This window comes from Triturus cristatus, chromosome 1_2, assembly GCF_964204655.1.
Source record: "Triturus cristatus chromosome 1_2, aTriCri1.1, whole genome shotgun sequence".
Lineage (NCBI taxonomy): Eukaryota > Metazoa > Chordata > Amphibia > Caudata > Salamandridae > Triturus > Triturus cristatus.
The window spans coordinates 1038981935-1039003249 of record NC_140580.1 but is presented as its reverse complement, the minus strand read 5'-3'; positions in this window follow the sequence as shown (position 1 = coordinate 1039003249).

Sequence of the window (21315 nt, the reverse complement as noted above, 5' to 3'; positions counted from 1 at the left end):
AGGTAGGCAGTGCCACCGCCTCCTCTTAAAAAACAAATAATAATAACATTCTCAAAGGGGAAGGAGCTCCTTAGGGACCCCTTCCCCTTTGCAAATACCTTACCACTACCTTTTCGTAGTAGGTCCAAAATAATGGCCTCATTTGCAATCTTTGGATGTAGGGCAGCCTCTCAAGCCTTCCTGCTGCTCTGCCCTACGTCAAAAGAAAAGGGCCAGAATGGCTGTGTCTATCAGATACGGCGCATTCCTTTTGTTTCCCCCTGCGCTGGTGCAAAAATGACTGCCATGCCCCAACGCAGGCACCCTTGCGCTATGGTACAAGGGTGTCTGCGTTTTAGGGGTGATTGTTTTTGTTCAGGAAGGTACACCATTCTGAACAAAAGCAATCAATGGAGCAATTTTCATCTTTCTATAAGAATGAGGAAAAAACAAGGAGAAATAATGTTATTTCTCCTCGCTGCGCCACTCCTATGCAACCCCTGGGGAGGCGTAGGCTTTTGACGCATTCCCAGTTTTATGAAATCGCATGAATCTGGGAATGTGTCAAATGCTATGGGTGTTACGTGGGAACCACCGTACTGCCCATGGCATGCCTCCGTATCGAAGGGCGAGGCAATGCAGCGACTTGCGCTGCATTACCTCAGTCCATATTTACTAGTCCAGAGTGTTTTTTTGTGGCCTTATAGATATGGCCCTGCACTGAGTGCTGCCAGACTGTCACTAAAAGTAACATTCCGACAGGCAAGGACCTTGTAAATGAAGCCATTAATGTTTTGCCGCTGTAATTTGGTCACAAATCATGCATACATTCTACTGCAAATCAGTATTTGGAAGGAAAGCACTAAACCCGCCCCTTCCAAATACCAATTCGAAAACTTAATATAGAAATGCTGTAGAATCATAGTTTAATGTTTATACATTAAAAAAGCATTGTCTCAAAAGAATGTGGGTTGTACCATAAGATTGGAGATTGTTGAGAGCCACACCTGCAGAGGCACCCTTATCCTGAGTTCCTCGTGAGACTCTGGTTAATCATCCGATCTTATACGGCACAGCGATCCCTTGCAAGACTATGGCCTTAATGACTCAGGATATCCAGTTAGTCTTTAGATATTTGATGGCCCCCCCCCACTTTTGCAATTTCCTTGCATAGGTAGATCAGGTACGAAATGATTCCGTTCTGGAAATAGAAAAAAGATTTAGCCATCCAAAGGATTATATACGCTTTTCACCCTCACATTGAGGGTCATGCAGTGTTGATTTGGACCAATAATCCAATAGCCTGGGCATTTATCAAAAGAAAATTGGTTAAATGTTACCTCACCTGTAACCTCACTCACCAACAACTATGCTTTTAATCACACGTAAAACTAATTTCTGTCATCAGCCTTTTTACCAGAAGGGCAAATCATATAACTGACTACTATTGCAGTATTTTCCTCTGTCTATGTTGTTCCAGCTCCATCATCAGTCTACTACTTTAGATGACCACAGAGGCTATGCAAAGTCTTTGGTTGAACCTCTTTGTCTCCATGGCTTTTGGGCCTCTGGTTCCAGTGATGGGGGATGAGAGTCTGAATGTCCATTTCTTCCCATGGATTAAATGTCTCTTTACGCATTTCCCCATTTTCTCTGCTCAAGAGTGTTCTGAGGAATACTCTGAGGGAACCAGTATTAACATGTCAAGCACTGTTCCCAGAGTGACACGTGTAAAGAATTTTATGTGTTTTAGCGTTGCATGCATTACAGGCCTAGTCACATATAATGCATGATGATATAACATAATTGTTTTTGGTTGGAGTCAAATGCTGTGCACTCAAGGTGCTAAGGAAAGGCATGGGGGCAAAGAGCAGACCTACTTGTTTTCAATTTCTGCAGTTTATAAACCTGTACTTGGATTGCCATGCTTTATTTAATCATAATAACAAGACTAAGGAAGAACAATTCCCTTCTCTGGTGCACCCATTTTTTTAGTGCGTGGCAGCTGAAGACATAGTTACAAGGGAGTTGACCTTGTAAGTTATTTTCTGTGGCAAGAGGGAAGGAAAGTAGCAGTAGCATTTAGCAGATTAATAATTACACCTCTCCCTGACTTCCTGTCTGCCCAGGAACACAATGGGTTAGTGTAGTGTGTGAACCGCTCCCCCTACTCTGACCCAAGAACATCAGAGTGATTATCGCCAGTTACTGGGGCAGATCACCTCTCTGTTCTTCCTCTCCCCTGGACTCACACATCCGTGCATCCATGACAAAGACAATGGATACAGTCCACCTGTTAAAAATAAGATTTACAGGTTGTCAGACAATGTGAGGGCCAGTATCAAAGAGGATCTCTACAAGATGCTGGCGTTAGGGGGCTATTGAGCCCTCCAACAGTCCCTGGTCCAGCCCTCTAGTGCTGGTACCTAAGGATTACCAACCCAGCACCACTCCAGAACTGAATTTCTTTGTAGACTATAGGGGTCTCAATTCCATCACAAAACTGATGCCCACCCCATACCCCAAGCTGATGAGCTCATAGACAGGCTGGGCCCTGCCAAGTTTCTTAGTACATTTGATTTAACATCAGGGTTCTGGCAGATTGCTCTGACTGAGGAGGAAAAAGAGAAGTCTGTAATCTCAACCCAGAGGACCACTCCTAGTTTCATGTGATTCCCCATGGTTTGAAGGATACCGCTGCCACATTTCAGAGGTTGGTTAAAGGGGTCCCGGCTGGGAAGGAGGCATTGATTCTGTGCCGCGTATCTGGATGACATAGATGTATACAGTTCCAGCTGGGAGGAACACCTGTACCACCCCCAGGAGGTGCTTCAGGCCTTGAAACATGTGCCAGATAGGGCAGGAGGGTTCTGTGGTTTATCTGCGACACATCGCTTGAGGAGGCATCAAGTAGCCCCTCCGGGCCAAGATTCAGACTATCCAGGCCTGGGAAACCCCTAAAACACAGACTGAGGTGAGGGTCTTCCTGGGCCTCACCAAATACAAAAGGATGTTTGTTCAGGGATATGGTACCCTTGTTGTCCATTTAACAGAGCTGACTTCAAACAAGCAGCCCAGACAGGTGATTTGAACAGAGGCCTACCAGAAAGCCTTTGATACCCTCAAGGAGGCCATGTGTGCAGCACACGTACTCAAGGCTCCTGACTTCTCTAAGGAGTTCATAGTGCAGACAGATACTTCGGAGCATGGCCTGGGGTGATCTTACCACAGTTAATTGGGGAGAGCCTAGATCAACTGGTAGCCTTCATTAGTATGAGGCTACTTCCACAGGAACAGAGGTGAAGTGCGATTGAGAAGGTGGCTTTTGCTGTAGTCTGGGCACTGAAGAAGTTGACACTATATTTGTTTGAGACTCACATCTGGGTTCAGACAGACCACAGGTCCCACTGATGGCTCATGCAGATGAGGGGTGGGAATCCCAAACTGTTGAGGTGATCCTCCTTCCTACAAGGACTGACATTAAGCTGAAATACTATCCTAGCTCAGACCACACCAATGCAGATGGTCTATCCAGGTTCTTCTGCTTTAGTGATGAGAACTTCCAAGGGGTTGGGTAGTTCTCCCCATTTTTCAGCTGAGGGGTACAAGTGCTAGATGTGTCGGCCTTAGGGTGGTCATCCCTACCTCCTTCCTCTTTTCTGACCTTGTTTCTGCTGGTATTTGGATTCTGCACACTTTAATACTGCTAACCAGTGCTAAAGTGCACGTGCTCACGCCGTAAAACATGGTAAAATTGGCTTATCCCCAATTTGCATATTTAATTTACTTATAATTCCCTAGTAAAGTAGTACTATATGCAGCCAGGGCATGAAAAAAATGCTACTAGTGGGCCTGCAGCACTGATTGTCCCACCCACTTAGGAAGCCCTTTAAAGATGTCTCAGGCCTGACATTGCAGACCCTATGTGTGCAGTTTTATACTGCCATTTCTACTTGGCAAAGTAAACCTTTTACCGGGCCCAAACCTTTTTTTGTAATACATATGTCACCCCTAGGGTAGGCCTGGAACAGCTCAGGTGGCAGGGCGAAATGTATTTAAAAAGTAGGACATTTACTATTAAGATTTACATGTCTTGGTAGTGAAAAACTCTTAAATGTGTTTTTCACCACTGAAATGCCTATCTGTCCCATAGGATAACATTGGAGTTGCCATATTACATTTTATAAGTGCAATTTCCAAATAGGAAGAGATAACTGGCTCATGTTTGGTGTCTCTGGAATCCAAATTTAAAATCCAAACTTCTGGTGAAGTCGGATTTTAAATTGCAATTCTGAAAATTCCACTTATAGAAAGTTGGCATTTGCTTTCCTTAGACATTTGGTGCCTCTGGTCACATGCCTCTGTGAACTAGGCAGTTTGCCTTTCTTATTTCCTCCTAGACAGCCACACACAATGGAAGATTGGCAGGATGAGAAGGAGGAGCTGTGCCCAGCCTCCCTTACACCTGAATAGGCTCTGTCCTGTCTCCAGACAAAGGGCCAAACAACACGGCATTGTTAGTTCAGCCACCTTGGAGGCAGGGGAGGCAGAGAAGTCCATGCACTTTAAAACTACTGCCTAGAAGCTTCTCATACCTTCCAGAACCAGGGAAACAGTCTATGAAAAAAGGGCCTCAGACACCACCACTTCAGTACAATTCTCTGCTAGGAGGAAGGACTGTTGTGCTGCTATACGACTGCCACTCTGGTGGATTGCTGCTCTATAAGGAACTGCAGCCCTGTTGTGCTGACCTGTTGCTTGCTGCACTCTTGCTTGGGAAAGAAGAACTGGACCTGCAACTCCATCTTGAATCCAGTAACCCAGAGTGACTCAAAGGGCTAGTCTGCTGGCCGCCTGATCTGAGCCCCAGGGACATAACCAGCTTCCCAAAAGCTCCTGGAACCATCTTCACAAGTTCCTAATGACCAACAGTGCCCCTCAGGTCCAAGACCCTTAATGTTACTCTTGAGCTCTTAAATTCAAGCTTTTGAGCTCTTTGCATCCTGCGAACGGGCCCGTACGCACCGAAACCACACAGCTCGCAATAATCTCAGCATGTGCTGCAACAAGCCCATCTCTTCACACAGCAGCATCATCAGTCCGTAGGGACTGCCAATGCAAAGCTCCAGCTCACTCATCAGCAACGCCCATCTTGCTCTTCGTGCCACGTCGACTGCCGCCTGTGATGCTCTCCTTGCTCCTGGTGACCTTCTCCAACACAAATGTGACTCTTGGCTCCAAACCTGAGAAGGTAGAACCTCAGCAGGACTAATCTGGGACTGTAGCCAACCCAAGCTCCATCATGGACGGCCAGAGTGACCAGGGAGCCCTGGTTGGCGCTTTATGCTTTTATACGCTATTTTGCAGTTTATTCTTTAAAAAATCATAACTTCTGTTCTTTTTTTTTATATTTTATTTTTTATTCATACCCAGAGTAGAGCATTTGTAACAATACACACCGACAAATCGATTCATAAAAGCAGTTAGTTAGAATACATAACAAAAATATATCACAGGTTTAACACATATTGTAGTTTAAATACAGTACACAAGGATAAATAACAGCTTATCAGAATATAGACCATCAAAAAACACAGCTCTTAAATGTATCGCCTAATTAATTCATAAAATAGTTGATATAATCACAGGAATAAAATAAACCTTTTAGCAGCATTTTATGAGTTCCAGCATATTCCAGTCCCCTCACATCTCTCCTCCATTCAGAGATAAGTGCCCATATTTTTAGCCCCCGAGTTCTGGCTTGCATGCCCCTACATGCATACAAAGCCGTTTCTTGTTTGCATACTCCAAGAAGCCTAGCTAACCACATCTGACATTTCGGGGGATCTATATCTTTCCATCTGGCAGCTAGCATTATTCTAAAGATTGCTGTGACCAAAAATAGGCAATATTCCTGTTCTTTATTAAGGCCCAGGGAGTTATCATATCCTAGGATCAGTAGAGTAGGGGTCAGCTCGAATCCGAGGACAAAAAGTTCTTTCCAGAAACCATGCAGCCCTGATTTTAAAAGAGTCAATTTATCGCACTTATAAAACATATGAATCAGTGTTGCCGGACCTGTCCCACATCTGGGACATTTATCATCGGCCCTTTTTCCCCAGATAAATGATTTAGAGGGTGTGAAATATAAATTAAATATAGTTTTATATAATTGTGCTTGTAAATTGGAGGATAAAAATATTTTAGCAGATAAAGATAAACTCATATAAATATCCACATCAGGATTATCCAATTTCACAGACCAGGATATCTCAATCTTTTCCAAATCATCGGGTAATGCTATTAATAACAAACGATATATGTTTCTGATTCTACATGATTTTTTAGTAATGAGATCCATCAAAGGTTTACTATCAATTTTGAAATAGCTGATCTGTATGACATAAGAATACTCCTGATCTGTACAAATTTAAAATACTGATTGGCAGGTATTCCAAAATCATGTTGGAGCTTATAGAATTGGGCAACTTTTTTCCCCCCTATAGAACTCTCCAATTGTAATCACCCCCGGGTTTTCCCATTCTTTCCCCATAGCATCATAAACCTGGAGCGGAAAAAGCGATATGTTCCACAGGGGAGTATATTGAGTAACCTTCGGTATTACCATACATTTTGACACTTGTTTCCATATCCTCCAGGCACTATGAACTTTTTTATAATAGCTTTGCTCTAGTTGTCTCAATAGCAACCCAGAGGCCTCCTTCAAATATTGTGGGGATTCTCGCCATCCTTTCCTCATCGCTTCTTCTATCTATTACTAGCAAAAAGGTAATCTGGTGGAGTAGGGCAGCCCAATAATACAATGTAATGTTTGGAATTGTAAGGCCTCCTCTAGCCTGAGGTAATGTTAAATACTTCAGTGCCCTCCTCACCTTCCCATATTGCCAGATTAAATTGGAGAATATAGAGTCAAGAGTCTTCAGTAGATGATCATCTAAAGCAAACAGAATTGACCTAAACAAATACAAAATCTTAGGTAATATAGTCATTTAAAAAACATTCCCGTTCCCAATCGTGGACAGATGTAACCCGTTTACTCTCTTTAATTCCATGGCTATTGATTTAACCAGCGGATCAAAATTGCATTTAATTATTTCATCCACCTTCACTGTAATTCGAACCCTGAGATAAACAGTTACTCTGCACGCCTAGGATCATTCAAATCTATATCTGTGCAGATAACAATTGTTTTACCTCGATTTAGAGCGTATCCTGAAAGGAGGCCAAAACTTTCAGTTATCTGATTAATTTCCCCAACAGCCGCATTTTTGGATCCGTTCTTAAAACTGCCACATCGTCAGCATAAGCCATGGCAACCATGGGTTTGATTTTATGAGATTGTAGTAATTTCTCAACTAAAGGATTAATGTACAGTGCAAATAATATAGGTGAACAGGGGCACCCTGGCCTGGTTCCCCTGGATATTAAAATATCACCAGACTCTTTCCCCGTCATTTGTATCCGGGCTCTTGGTTCACAATACATTGCTTTGATTGGCCTGATAATTCCATGCCCAAACTCTTTTAACTCCAAGATCCCCCATAAAAATCCCCATGACACTCAATCGAATGCCTTCTCGGGATCGAGGAGGATCATGGCCATCTGGCCCCCCATCCTGGACATAACATCAAATAGTGAGATAGTTCTACGGATGTGGTCCGTTGTTTCTTTTCCGGGTATAAATCCGTGCTGCCAGGGGGACACCAGCGGACCTATGATCCTCCTTAACCGGCTAGCCAAGATTTTCAAATAGATTTTGGTATCCGAATTAATCAAAGAGATTGGCCTGTATGATGCTGGGTTATCGGGTGGTTTCCCCTTTTTTGGAAAAATGATAATATTCGTCTCCCTCCATGAGTCTGGTTAATTGCCACTATATTGAATACCTCTGAAAAGATCTAATAAGAGAGGCATTATCGTTGTACAATTAACTTATATAGCTCAAGGGGTAGTTTATCAGGGCCGTAGCCTTACCTGAAGCCATACTTTGCAAAGCTACTTGAACTTCCTCTAGTGTAATTTCCTTCTCTAGATCATCTTTAAGAGAGCTATCTAACACCTCTCCCAATTCACTAGCAGTCACCATTCGAGTTATATCATGTAAAGTCAAGGCTGCATCCTTATCCCTTTCTTCTAAATATAATGCTTGATAGTATTCCTGAAACACCCTGACTATATCATCTGGGTCAGTGTATGTTTGTCCGTTCACATTAATAGAAGATATTTTGATTATGCGCTATCCTCTGTCTAGTTCATCACTTTCATATAAACTATTCCGCTGGGATTGATACTCCTCTGCGGATTTTTGTGCAAGCCAGCTATTCATTTCTGCTTCAAGAGTAGTAATTTGGCCCTGGTTTTGGGTGGCATCTCGCCCCTGCTTAATCAATAAAACATGCTCCTCTTCTGCCTCCTTGAGTTTGAACATTAATTCCTGAATCTTAACTACGGTTCTGATGATTGAATTTTTGTTGTTTTGGTCATGTTTGTATTAATAAAATGTTGCTCTCTTTTTCACACTTGGTGTGGAATCCTTTATGTGTCATGTTTTCACTCTTTTACTGTTTGAAGTTTTGCACAATGCCTCTAAGTTAAACCTGACGGCTCTGTGCCAAGCTACTAGGGGGTTGAGCACATGTTAATTGGGATTTGCTTATGTCTTACCCTGACGAGGATTGTGGTTGCTTCTTGGCCATGCCTCACACCTTAGTCAGCCAGTAGCCCAATTATTATTTTTAAGTTTCAAAAACCTTTATTCAATTAAAAGGGCAGAATACATGTTAGCCAATACGTTTCAGGTGACACAACATTTGACCAGGTTAAAACCACACTCAATGCCAAGTTCTAGAACAGGGTTATTTCTAGATGATATTGTATTCTGAATTAAAATAAATTTAAAGCAAGAATATTGAAACATATGGAATAAAATATAAATACAAAACTAAAAACAAGTAAATCAAATAAGCACATTTATTCATTTTGTTAAAATACTTAAAATCAGGAAACAACCACCATTCCAAGTAAGCTTTCACCTTACATTTCTGTAGTGTCTTTGCACCTGTAATCTTGGACCAAAGAACGTGCTAGTGCATAAATCACTTGAGGGGATAAATCAACACCTTTGAAAAACAAGAAATTCCTGGTGCTCCATAGAGCATCTTTCAAGTAATTCAAAACAATCCAAAAATGTTGGCATGGGAAGCTGGATCTGCTCAGACCAGACACCACAACCTCTTTAGATAAAATTACATCTGCATTTAGGAAAGATAGCCATACCTCTGCTAAAGACCACACCTTCAGTTCCATAGGCCAGTCCAAAAATGGTGATTAGAGGATTTCACTGACAAACATCCCTCCCTGACACAAAATGGGGTCTGGAACATCTTCTCCTACAGAAAGAGAGGTGGAGAGGCAGGCAACTATGTACCCTAGACAGGCAACCATGTACCCTAGACAGGCAACCATGTACCCTAGAACAAGTCAGGTTGTGATGGATATTAAACAGGTACCACACAGAAACATTTCCCCAAATTGCTCTAGAAGTCTCTTCCCCCCATGGCTGCTTTGTGAATAAGCTTGTGTGAAATCAGGCCCAAAGGAATCCCTTTTAAATTGTGCTTCCTATCGAACTTCCTGGCATAAAAGTAAGCAAAAGAGCAGGATTCTGAATGAGGCATGCTGTTAGATACTACCATGCCCCATGTACTGCATACCAGAAAATTCAACCAAAAACTAGTAAAAAAGGACCATTTACTTGTCCTGATAAATGCTCCCTTTTATCATGTTGCAAATAAACAAGGATTGTAAAGTGAGGCCAATGTTTGGAGAATTCTTTCTACCCAAACCACAAGTTTAAACATGGTCACACAAGCCACTCTTTCTTACTACCCTCCCCTAATGAACTGAAAAGCGACCTTTCAACATACAGGAGGCTCCAAAGAAATTCTGCCTTTGCAACAAGAATTTTACCAGTCACAGTGAGTGACCTCATAATTTTACAGATCATAGTGAGTGACCTCAGACCTCAAAGTGTGATCTTTTGCTTGACCTTGGAAATGCTTTCTGACTAGCTCTGTGAACCATCACCCTGTCCAAAAAAACAGACCAAGAACCTCAATGCGATCTTGCACTACTTAGGCCACCAATCTATCTTGTCTTCTTTCCAGTTAAAATACAAAGACTCACTAATTGCCAGGTTAATTTGTGATGAGGATGCAAAATAAAACCTACTGAAACACTGCAAAATTTATTGAACTGAAATATTGTCTAAGCAAAAAACAGGTATATAATCCATAAAAGCAGAAGTAGTGACAGAACACCCCAGTCATCCTGGGGCAAGGACACCTTTAATCAGCTTAACAGCCCTCAGAGTAGCAATAAATGGTTTGATGGCCATCATGAACAATGGGCACCCCTGCCTTACTCCTGAAAAAAATGGAGAAAGGGTCAGTTAATGTGCCAGTGACCATGACCTTGCTGTAACAATTGGAGTACAATAAAGTATTTCATGAACTGAATTTAGGACCAAAATACTTGTGCTGTAAAACCTTGAAAACCTTGAAAATAAAAGAGTGGTTCAGCCTATCAAAGGCCTTTTCCTGGTCCAAGCTCCTGCTCAATGTTTATATATCACCTCGTACCATTGAGAAAAAACTTATAATTGATCAATTGACTGACATCGTCTGTAACTTATTAAGTGACCACGGTAGTATACCCTGTATTATTTCTGGAGACAATATAAATCTTTACTGTAATTCCCCAGAGGAGATCAGGACTGCTTCCTTAATGGTTCCCCCGCATCTCGCCTCATAATCAATTCCCGCAGAACACAGACCCTCGAAATTGGGTGAATACACAGTCCTCCAGCTTAGCAGAGCGGGGTGTACCGTACTGAATGGGTGCATCCCTACGGAACTCCCCCCCTCGCTTGGACAAAAACCAACAGACGAACCCATTCATTTTTGGACTTTACATTAGGCAGCAGCGAAATACTCTCCCTGATCGAGAGCTACTATATCGCATCGCAAGTGGGGAGCGACCACCGACCTCAAATAATAACTCTATCGTCTAACATTCCACGCCACCAGGAACTTGCTCATACGCTTTCAGGCTGTCACACAGAGAACCTAAGGAGAATGAAATGGTCGGTCAGTGCTGTCTTCCCCACTATGGAAACATTCAGAGCTCTTCTACGCTTATCATCAGATAAAGATCTTCCTGTCATTTGCGGTTGGCCAGTTTTTGTAAACCAATTACTCAACAAGTTTCCATCTAAGAGGAGTACCCGGCATCATGCAATGTAATTTTGCATCCCATTAGCGACAAAAAAGGTAAAGGCCCAAAGAAACCTGGCCGTTCGTCTGACTAGGAAAAGTCCAGGAAATAAAATCCAATTTAACAACTACAAGCAAGCACAAAAATCTTTCAAGTCATCTATACACAGGGATAAACAAGCAGTGTCCAACCCGTTCTGGCTGAAACTAGTCCACGCAAGCAATTTTGGTCTCTCGTGAACAGGGGCTTACAAGGAGAAAGTGGCAATGCAGTGCAAACATAAGCGCAGATGAATGGATTCAGTGTTTATCATCTCATTTTAATGACTATACAAACAGGGACGACCATTCTAACCCTTCTCCATCAGCTGACCCCGAGACACCACCCGTTGAAGCCAAAGAGTCCAGGTCCGTCCAGTCCTAACACCTCAGTGAATCATGTTACGGCAGAAATAGCAAAAGAGGGACAAGAGAAGATAGACGATTCAACGATGGAGATTCCAACGACATTAGAAGTGCAAAAAAAACACATTGCTCGCTCAATTAGGAAAGCCAGGGCTGAAGGAACACCAGGGCCCAATGATCTTCCTCAGGCCCTATTTAAATCAGATGTAGATCTGTGGTCAGAACACTTGCCCCCCTCCCCCCCCCCTTTAGCCTGCAGAAACACTGCAGGCTAAAAGATACCATCCCGGAGTCTTGGAAAGGTGCTATTATCCATCCAATCTATAAAAGTGGGAAGAGAAATTACCCTAAACATTATAGAATGATAGCTCTCCTTGACGTTGAGTCTAAATATTATGCCAGCATTTTATTGGAAGAACTGTTGGCCTGGGCAGGTACAACAAAGCGCCTTCCTTTCAACCAGAGCGGCTTTGTGCCTAATTCCGGAACAACAAGCAATTTACTCACCCCTATCCATCTTGATGAAGAAAGCGACCATCCAACGTAACCAACTTCACTGCTGCTTTGTCGATTTCAAAGCGGCTTTTGACCGGGTACCCCGAGGTCGGTCATGGCAAACACTGGAGCTCTGGGGCATAGCTCCGGCCCTTTTAAATGCCTTAATTCAACTCCATTCGGAAACCTGGATCAGAATTATGTTGGGAGAAGGCTCCCATGTTTCCAGAAAGTTCAAGACCAAAAGCGGCATCAAACAAGGCTGCGTGTTGTCCCCACTTCTTTTTAATTTGTTCATTTTGGATTTATCCCCTATACTCAACAGCGTTAATAGCCACCCCTCAAATAGACAGAACACGCATTAATAAATTGTTATACGCCGACGACCTTGTGTTACAAAGTCATACAAAAGTAGGCCTACAGAGGCTACTTGTTCAGCTGCTCCCCTAAACAACAAAAAACCTCCTTGAGCTGAACCTGTCAAAAACAAAAACAATTTCTTTTGGGAAGCAAAAGCAGCAGAGTGGAAGGTGGCTCTTTAACAACAAAAAGATCGAATCAGTATCCCAGAAAAAATACTTGGGAAATTTTCTTGACACAAGAGGCTCTTTTGTAAAGCAGAAAGAGGCACTAAGGGCCAAAACTTTATCACTTGAGCTTGCCTCCACAAAACTTTCAAAACAACTACTCGGCCCAAGTCTAAATGCAATGACCAGGAGAGTCTTGACATGCAACCTGTGGGGAAGGGATGAAACATCCTCCCAGAACTAGAAGTCCATCCACATGCAGGGTGCAGTGTGTCATCCAGGAAACTGTCCCCAGAGGAACTGGAGGACAGGAGGTAGGAGAGGAACTTGAAACTACAGCCTGCAAAAATTGAGAAAGAGCAAAAGCTTGCCAAGATGGAGAAGGAGCATGCTCTAGAGGAGAGAAGGCTGGCCATGGAGAAGAAGAGGATGGCCCATGAGCTGTTCCTTAGAGTACTGGACATTAGAGCCATGCAAGTGGAGTCCAGCAGTAGTAGTGACAGCATACCTGCAGTGTCTGCCGGACAAGGGAGTATTCGCATCCCTAAGGATTTGGTACCCAGTTTTGTTTTGGGGGATGACATTGATACATGGGTCACTGTCTATGAGGTGGCTCTAAGGGTTCGCAAGGTTCCTGAGGAGTTCTGGGAGGGTAATTTGTAGAGAAACATGCCCACAGTGGGGAGGGACACACTCCTGACCCTAGAGGGTCAAACACCGTGCACCTCATGTTGGCTATTTTGTCAGTATGTTTGGGCTAACCCCTGAGAGGTATAGACAGGTTCAGGAGCAGACAAAAAATCTCTTTACAAACGTGGGTGGACTTCCTTGATTATGTTAGCAAGGCACTGAAGGTTTGGTGAGGGGCAGCAAGGTTGATCATTCTGGGATGTACAACTTGATTTTAAAGGAAAATATGCTAGATATGTGTTTTCCACAGCTGCGGCAACACCTGGTTGATAGTAAAGTACCTGACCCCAGGAGGCTTAGTGAAGAGGCGACAGCTTGGTCAGTACTAGAGTGTCCAAGAGGGCTCCTGGGGGGACTTCCAAAAGGGTGGTCAGGGTTCCCATCAGAACAATGAGAGGGGGGGGAGGAGTTCTCTCCCCCAAAATAATTCACTGGGGAAAGGGTCTCATTCCCAATCTGGCCACAAGATAAGAGTTTCCCTGACAAAGGTCAGCAAAAGAATCCCAAATGTTGTGAGTGCTCCGAGTATGGGGAAACACCAGTGCCCAAAAAGACCACAGATTCCCACTGGAGGTAAGAAAGCAGGGGTGTTTAAGAATAGTGCTTGGGGAGGTGTTTGTACCAGTAAGTGGGGTGGATCTCAGTGAGGTTACCCTAGTGTCCCTGAGTGACAATGAAATGGTCCTAAGACCCATGTGCCTTCCAATACTGGAAAGTATAGGTAGTGGGTTACCATCAATGGGCATCGGTGTTGAGGCTTTGAGGGGGGCCAGAACCAGCATGGCTATGGTAAGGAGTAAACTGGCGGCCCCAGGGCAAGTTTTATCCAATGCATTCCACCAGGTTGTGGTGGCTGACAACCATGAGGGTCACTATCCAGTGGCCCATGTTCCATTTGAGTGGGAGGGTGCCATCCAAGGTCTTCTGAAATATGCTGTTAGCCCTGCCATGCCTGTGGAGTGTTTGATATGGAATGATCAGGAGCACACTACCTGGAAGGAAGTGGAGCTCAAGTCACACCTTGAAATGATAGGGTTGCCTGAGGAAAACGGGCTACCACCAGGTCCATGGCTGCCAACAAGGGAGTCAAGGAGGTCTGGAGCCTGGAAGTGTGGCCCAGACAGCAGCCAAAATAGGGAAGAGCAGAGGGCATGGGCAACCAGCCCCAGAATGTCTCCCAGCTGAGGTGGATGGGGTACCAGAGGAGGCTCCTCCGGAACCCACTGCTGAGGACATTGATTTCCTTGATGACCTGCCTGAACATGGTGGATGGCAAGTAGAGGGGAGACTCACCAACTCACCAGGGAGGAGGTCTGCAAGGCTCAGAGAGAGTGACCAACCCTGGAGGGCATGAGGCAACAGGCTGAATCCCAGGCAGCATAACATGTGTATTTGTGAAGCCCATGTTCACCTAGAATGTCATCTTGACGCTGAATAACAGATGTTTATTATCACACAACTCAATTATATTCTTTGTATTGACCTCAGAAGGATGAAAGGCTGAGTGGACCCACTGGGATTTGAACCTGTGACCAAGAGGTCAAACACAGGTTCCTACAGTGAACACATTACCCACTAAGCAAACTGACCACGCCAGCAGGTGATGCCTCTGGGAATCACCACATTTACTTGGAGGGAAACCTCTTGTATAGTGAGGCACCTGTGCATGGGACCACATGGGCACTGGTCTTTCTTCAATACTACAGGGCCTTCCTACTGGAGCTGGCTCATGAGATACCCCTGGCATGTGGGGCAGGACAGGACCTTAGCCAGGCCTGTTCTCCACTTTTATTGGCCCTGGATAAAGATTTTCTTCAATGCTTTTTTCAGGACTTGCTTGACCTGCCAGGCCAATGGGAAAACAGGGCAGAGGCTAAAACACTCCCCCCCCTTAATCCCCAGCCTTCATTGGCACCCCCTTTGAAAGGGTGGGCATCAACATTGTAGGGCCTAAGGTTCCCAGACAGCCTTTGGCAACAGGTTAATCCTGGTTCTTTCGCCTTAGTGATGAGAACTCTCAAGAGATTGGGTAGCCCTACCCACTTTCAGCTGGGAGGGACATGTGTTAGACCTGGCAGTCTTAGGGTGGTATTCCCCAAACTTTTTGCCTGGTTGCCTCACCTTTTTGCTAATTTCGTTTTATTGGCCTTAGGACTCTGAGCACTTTACCACTGCTGACCAGTGCTAAAGTGCATGTGCTTCTCCCCTAAACATAGTTTGATTGACTTATCCACAATTGGCATATTTAATTTACTATAAGTCTTTAGTAGAGTGTACTACATGTGCACAGGGCCTGTAAATTAAATGATACTAGTGGGCCTGCAGTACTGATTGTGCCACCCACATAATAGCACTTTAATCATTTCCCACGTCTTCCACTGCAGAACCTGAGTGTGCAGTTTTACTGCCATGTCGACTTGGCATTAAAAGCCCTACCCAAGTCTCAAACTCCCCTTGTATTACATATAGGTCAGCCCTAAGGTAGGTTCAAGGTAGCCCATAGGGCAGGGTGCTGTGCAATTAAAAGGTAGGTGTACTAATTAGATTACCCTCTTTCCCTCATGTTAAGCCGGTTCCATGGTTACAGAATGTTGACGCTTGAACTCCAGGGCCTGTTGAATGATTCCCTGGAAGCTGTGGGGAAGAACGTTCATTAAACACAGTGCTCCCTCGCTTACCTGACTCTATGTGGTTACTTCAAATTTGTAGGCCTGGGCAAAAATTTCGTTCCGTTCGCGGAAATTGCGATATTTTGACATTTTTGCGTTCCGCGGAGAGCGCGAAAATGTCAAAAATTCCGGTTTCCGCAGCTTGGCGATAATTTGTTTCTTGCTCGCGCTGTAAAATGATACATTCTCGCGCGCGCGCGATCGCCTTACCTGAATCCCTGCGTTCGCCGACAAGTTTTCTTGATCCGGTCGCGTTCTCCATGAGATGTTGTATTGTTTTTAGCCATTTGCGCTGTCTCGCGACAGTTCGCGCCCGCAGTGACGTCATGCGTCGCGCGATCACGTCTTTCTTCTCGCGATCATGCACCGCGAGAACAACTCAAAACAAGATGGCCGCGCCCGCAAGCAGCCACATGGGTAAGTTGGCGACCCGCAACCATGCAGAAAATCGCGCGAACATGCCGGAAAAAAACTTCCGCATCTTCGCGATATTTCTGCTTGTTTGCGATAATTTTAAACATTCTCGCGATAATTTGCGAAGGTTAATTCCGCAAATTCCGCCCACCCCTACTAAATTTGGCGAGTTGGTTGACTGTTCTGTTTCTCCACCCACGCGTGCTGTGCCTTCTGTACTGGTTCCAGTTTGATGCAGGGACTAAGACCCACTGTGGAGCTATCCCTCCTTTTGTCCTGTGTAATGTCCAGATTGTCTGTGGAGTCTGCACATCTATACTCCAATTTGCTTCGTGTGAGTTCACCGATGGGAAGTCCATTTTCGGTGTAGAGAGAGGATTTCAGGATTTGTCACAGGAGAAGGGGCAAGCTTTTTCATTAGCCTGGACACTGCTGCGGAGCACCAGTATCCAGAGAGAAAGTCCCCGTGATCTCTGTTGGTGGCGTACTGTGTGCACTTCGCTGAAGTTTGGCTGTCCTGGAGGCATGTTCCCGAGTGCCCGTGCATCATGTGCTGTGACATCACAGCGATCTTTAACTCTCAATGGCTGACAGCCTACGGTAGACGCAATCGAATGCAGTGAGTGTGACGCGGGTGTTTGTTAACAGCCTCACACACAGTGGTGCTGCTAGATGTTGGTGGAGGCAGTGTGCTTGTGTTCCAGGTACGCATTGTGCTCGGCGTTCCGTGCGTGGTTGGCAATGAAATTTCCGGAAGGTCTCTAGTTGGCAAGTGAATCATTCTACGTTCTGCAGTTCCATTTCCTTGCGCGCAAAACTTAATTTTTGAGAGAATTTTCCAGATGTCATCAGGCTGAGCCTGTTTCCCTCTATCAGTTCAATCTATGAACATGTCTTTGAGGTTAAAGGAGGCAAGGTGAGATTTCATGTGGCTGTAGCAGTGACAAACAACGAGGCTGTTCCCAATGGCAGGAACAGTGCATGTCTTTGAGGTCAATGGAGGCAAGTGTTTTTAATCACCATCCACACTGTGTGAGTTTTTGTGAAACTTTTTTTGGGCAAGTTCAGCAACTCCACGACTAAATATTTTGAGACATATTGGTGCCAAGTTCAGCAACACCACAAGTGTTTGACTTTGTTTTTTACATCTGTTGCGGTCACAAAATTACTTCACTTACTAATTGCTGTTTTGTGCTGGTCTAAGTTGTACCCTATTTCAATATGCAGAGTATTCAAGCTCCTCCCCCCTTATTTACAGCTGTCAGGCGACACACTGGTCAGGTGGAAAGTGTGGTATAGGGCTTTTACTAAGTACTTAGGAGCCATGGGGGGGATAAGATTCAGCGCAGAGCACAAAAAGTTTATTTTGGACCACAATCTTAATCTAGAGGGACAGGCCATGTTGGAAGACTTACCTCCTCTTGAAGTTATTGATGGTGATGAACCTCCTAATGAGTTTGACCAAGCGGTGGCTATGTTAGAAAAACAATTTGATGTAGAAGGGAGTCTATGGTTGCAAGACACAAATTCTTCACTAGAGAACAGGAAACATGAGAAGCACCTCACAGAAGTTCTAAGCAGGCTGTGGTGTCCTACTGTTGTGTTTATCACACCTCAGCCTTGTTTCCAAGGCTTCATGTAGAATGTTCTTTTTAGGAATGTTTGTACTTGAATATGTTCAGTTATTTCCTTGGTCTGGAGGGTGAGGTCTCTAGAAAGAACCTGCATTAGAAACCCATCTATGTATCAACCCTATGTCTCCTGTTTCTTCAATTGAGGTGCTCCACACCTCACAGGCTTCAGGAGAAAGGTATTGTGGCCAATAAGCTCAAATGCGTATTTGTTGAGGAGTCTATCGAGTATTTGGGACATCGCATTTCAGGTGAAGCGATTGAACCGAGAGAGGGCTTGATTGATGCCATTGTGAATGCTCCGTGTCCCAAGTCCAAAGAACAAGATTCTTCGTTTTTGGGTGTTTGTGAATTTTACACCAAGTGTATTTCCAATTTTGCTGCCAAAACTGTTCATTTACGAGAATTACTCAAAAGGAAGGTTACTTTTGTTTGGGATCAGGTGAGTCAGGATGAATTTGACTGCATTAAGCAAGAGCTTGGGACGTGCAAGATTCTTACTCCTTTTGATCCTTTGAACCAGTGCATCATCACAGTTGATGCCAGTTTCGATGGTTTGGGTGGTATGACCACACAAATCAAGGATGGCAAGGAGCATACTGTTGGGTTTGCCTCTTACTCTGTCATTGAAAGAGAGTTGTTGGCTTGCTGCCATGCTGTTGAGAGATTCAAGTCTTTTCTGTGGGGAAAGTCTTTCAAGTTGTTGACCAACCACAAGCCTCTCATTCCAATCCTCAATGGGCTTGTTGTTAAAGAGCACAACCCAAGGATTGCAAGATTGAGTTCAAAATTGTTACAGTACAACTTTGTGGTGGAATACATTCCGGGTGGAAGAAAAACGAGGGCAGATTTTCTCTCGAGATCACCCTTACCTCTGGGAGATGGGGAGTTAGTGGTGTGTGATGAAGATGAGGAATGGTTTATTGTTGCTGTTGATGATTGTAGTGTTGGTGGTTTTGCTGAACAGGAATGGTTTGATGGGATGGAGGCTGATCTTGTGCTTAAAAAAGTCAAGGATCATATTGTTCGAGGGTGACCCAAAGAGAAGCTTTTGGAGGTTGAGCTCCAGCCTTTTGCCAAGATTGTTGTTGAACTCACATTGGAGGGTGGTTATATGATCATGAGGGGTGACAAGTTAGTTCCCCCCGAATGTTTAAGATCTCTCATCATTGACTCAGGTCATGAAGGCCATCTTGGGCAGACAAGCACCAAAAGGAGGATTTGTGCAGTCTATTGGTGGCCATCCATGGACCGGCAGGTTGGTGATCCTGTCAGGGGTTGTGTTAGTTGCTGTTCTAGTGACAAGGTCATCAAAACGGTCACACCTCCTGTGCAAGTGGTGGGACTTCCCAGTGGTCCCTGGATGAAATTGGCTCTCGATTTTGTAGGACCCTTCAACGCTTTACCCAATAGGTATAAGTTTGCTTCGGTGGTAGCTGACTACTACAGCAAGTTGTGGGAGGTCCATTTCATGGGTGATCCCAACACCCAAAAGGTCATCAGATTTTTTCAAAGTCTATTCGCTAGGGAAGGTTTTCCTAAAAAACTAGTGTCAGACAGTGGGGTGCAATTTACGTCAAGCGAAACGCCTGATTTTCTCTCTCAATCTGGTATTGTGCATCGCCGTGTGGCTCTATATCATCCACAAGCCAATGCTTTTATTGAGCGCATGAATCGCATTTTTGTTGAGTGTGTGCAGTGGGCTATTTCCAATAAGGTGAAGGTCAAGGAAGCGGTGCAGAGCATGTTGTGGGCGCATCGTACCACTCCTAGTCATGCTGTGGGTAAAAGTGTGTTTGAGCTGCTGCGTGGGAGAGTTGCTACCTTTGACATGTGTCCAGCTTGGATGAGGAAATGGGGTTTGCGTATAAAGGTTGGTTCGGCGGACAATGCGGCAAGTACCTCTCCGCATTCTGATGCGGGGGATCTAGTACATCACATAATACAATTGTTCAGCTGTCCCCTTAAAGTGCCAAGGATGTTTCTAGTTTGAGCTCAAAGGTCCTTGTGGGTGATTGGGTAAGAATTAAGCTTCCCCACAATGTTCCAAAGGGATTATCGAAGTTCGGTCCTCCTGTTCAGGTGGATGCCACGTCACTTTTTGCTGTGAGAATCAATCAGAGGAGTTAGTGGAATCTCCTAAGAATTTACAAGGTCCCCAAACAAGTGGTAAAGAAATTGGGGCTTCAGGCTGATGCTGAGCCTTCAGCCTCAGAACCTTGTCAGAGAGAACCCAGTACCCATATCCATCGGGGCTCTTCTCAATTTTCCTATACACGTAGGAGTGGTAGGAAAAGTGTTCCACCTAAACATATGAATTTGTAAGTTAGTTCCAAATCTGTTTGCTTTCTTATGAAGTTTTGCATTGAATTGTAAATTTCATATTTGTTTGCATTCTTATGAAGTGTCTCAGTGAATTGTGAATGTGTTAATTTTCTTCTGAATTTCGCTTTTGCTATTTTCTCTGCTGTTCTATTCTTTGCTTTGTCTTTTCTCTCTTCTTGTTTTTTTGCTTCCAGTGTTTTTTCTTTCTTTTCTTTCTTTTTGGAAAGAAGGGAGATGTTGTAGTAATTAGATTACCCTCTTTCCCTCATGTTAAGCCGGTTCCATGGTTACAGAACGTTGATGTTTGAACTCCAGGGACTATTGGATGATTCCCTGGAAGCTGTGGAGAAGAACGGTCATTAAACACAGTGCTCCCTTGCTTACCTGGCTCTGAGTGCTTACTTCAGTAGGACATGTACTTTTACGTTTTACAAGTCCAGGTAGTGACAAACACCCACATTTGCTTTTCCCTGCTGTGAGGCCTACTCCTCTTGTAGGTTAAAATTGAGAATTCCTTATTACACTTATAAGCTGTAATTTCTGATTGATAAGGATTAGCTCTGTCATGTTTTATATCATTGGAATGGTAATGATAAATCATCTTTGTTGGCAGAGATGAATTTATCATTACTGTTTTCGAAATGCCACGTTTAGAAAGATGGTATTTTACTGCTCTTAGTTGTGTGTGCCTGTAGCCTCTCTCCAATACACGTCAGGGGTGGGTGACAGCTGGACTTTGTGCATTCCTTCTAGACAACCACCCACAAAGGAACGTTAGGTGTGACTGAGTGGCCATCCACCTCCTGGTGTGTCGGTCTGGGCGGGATAAGAGGGAGGAGCTGACACTAGAACCTGCATAGGCAATGTCATGTCCCCACGCAAAGGA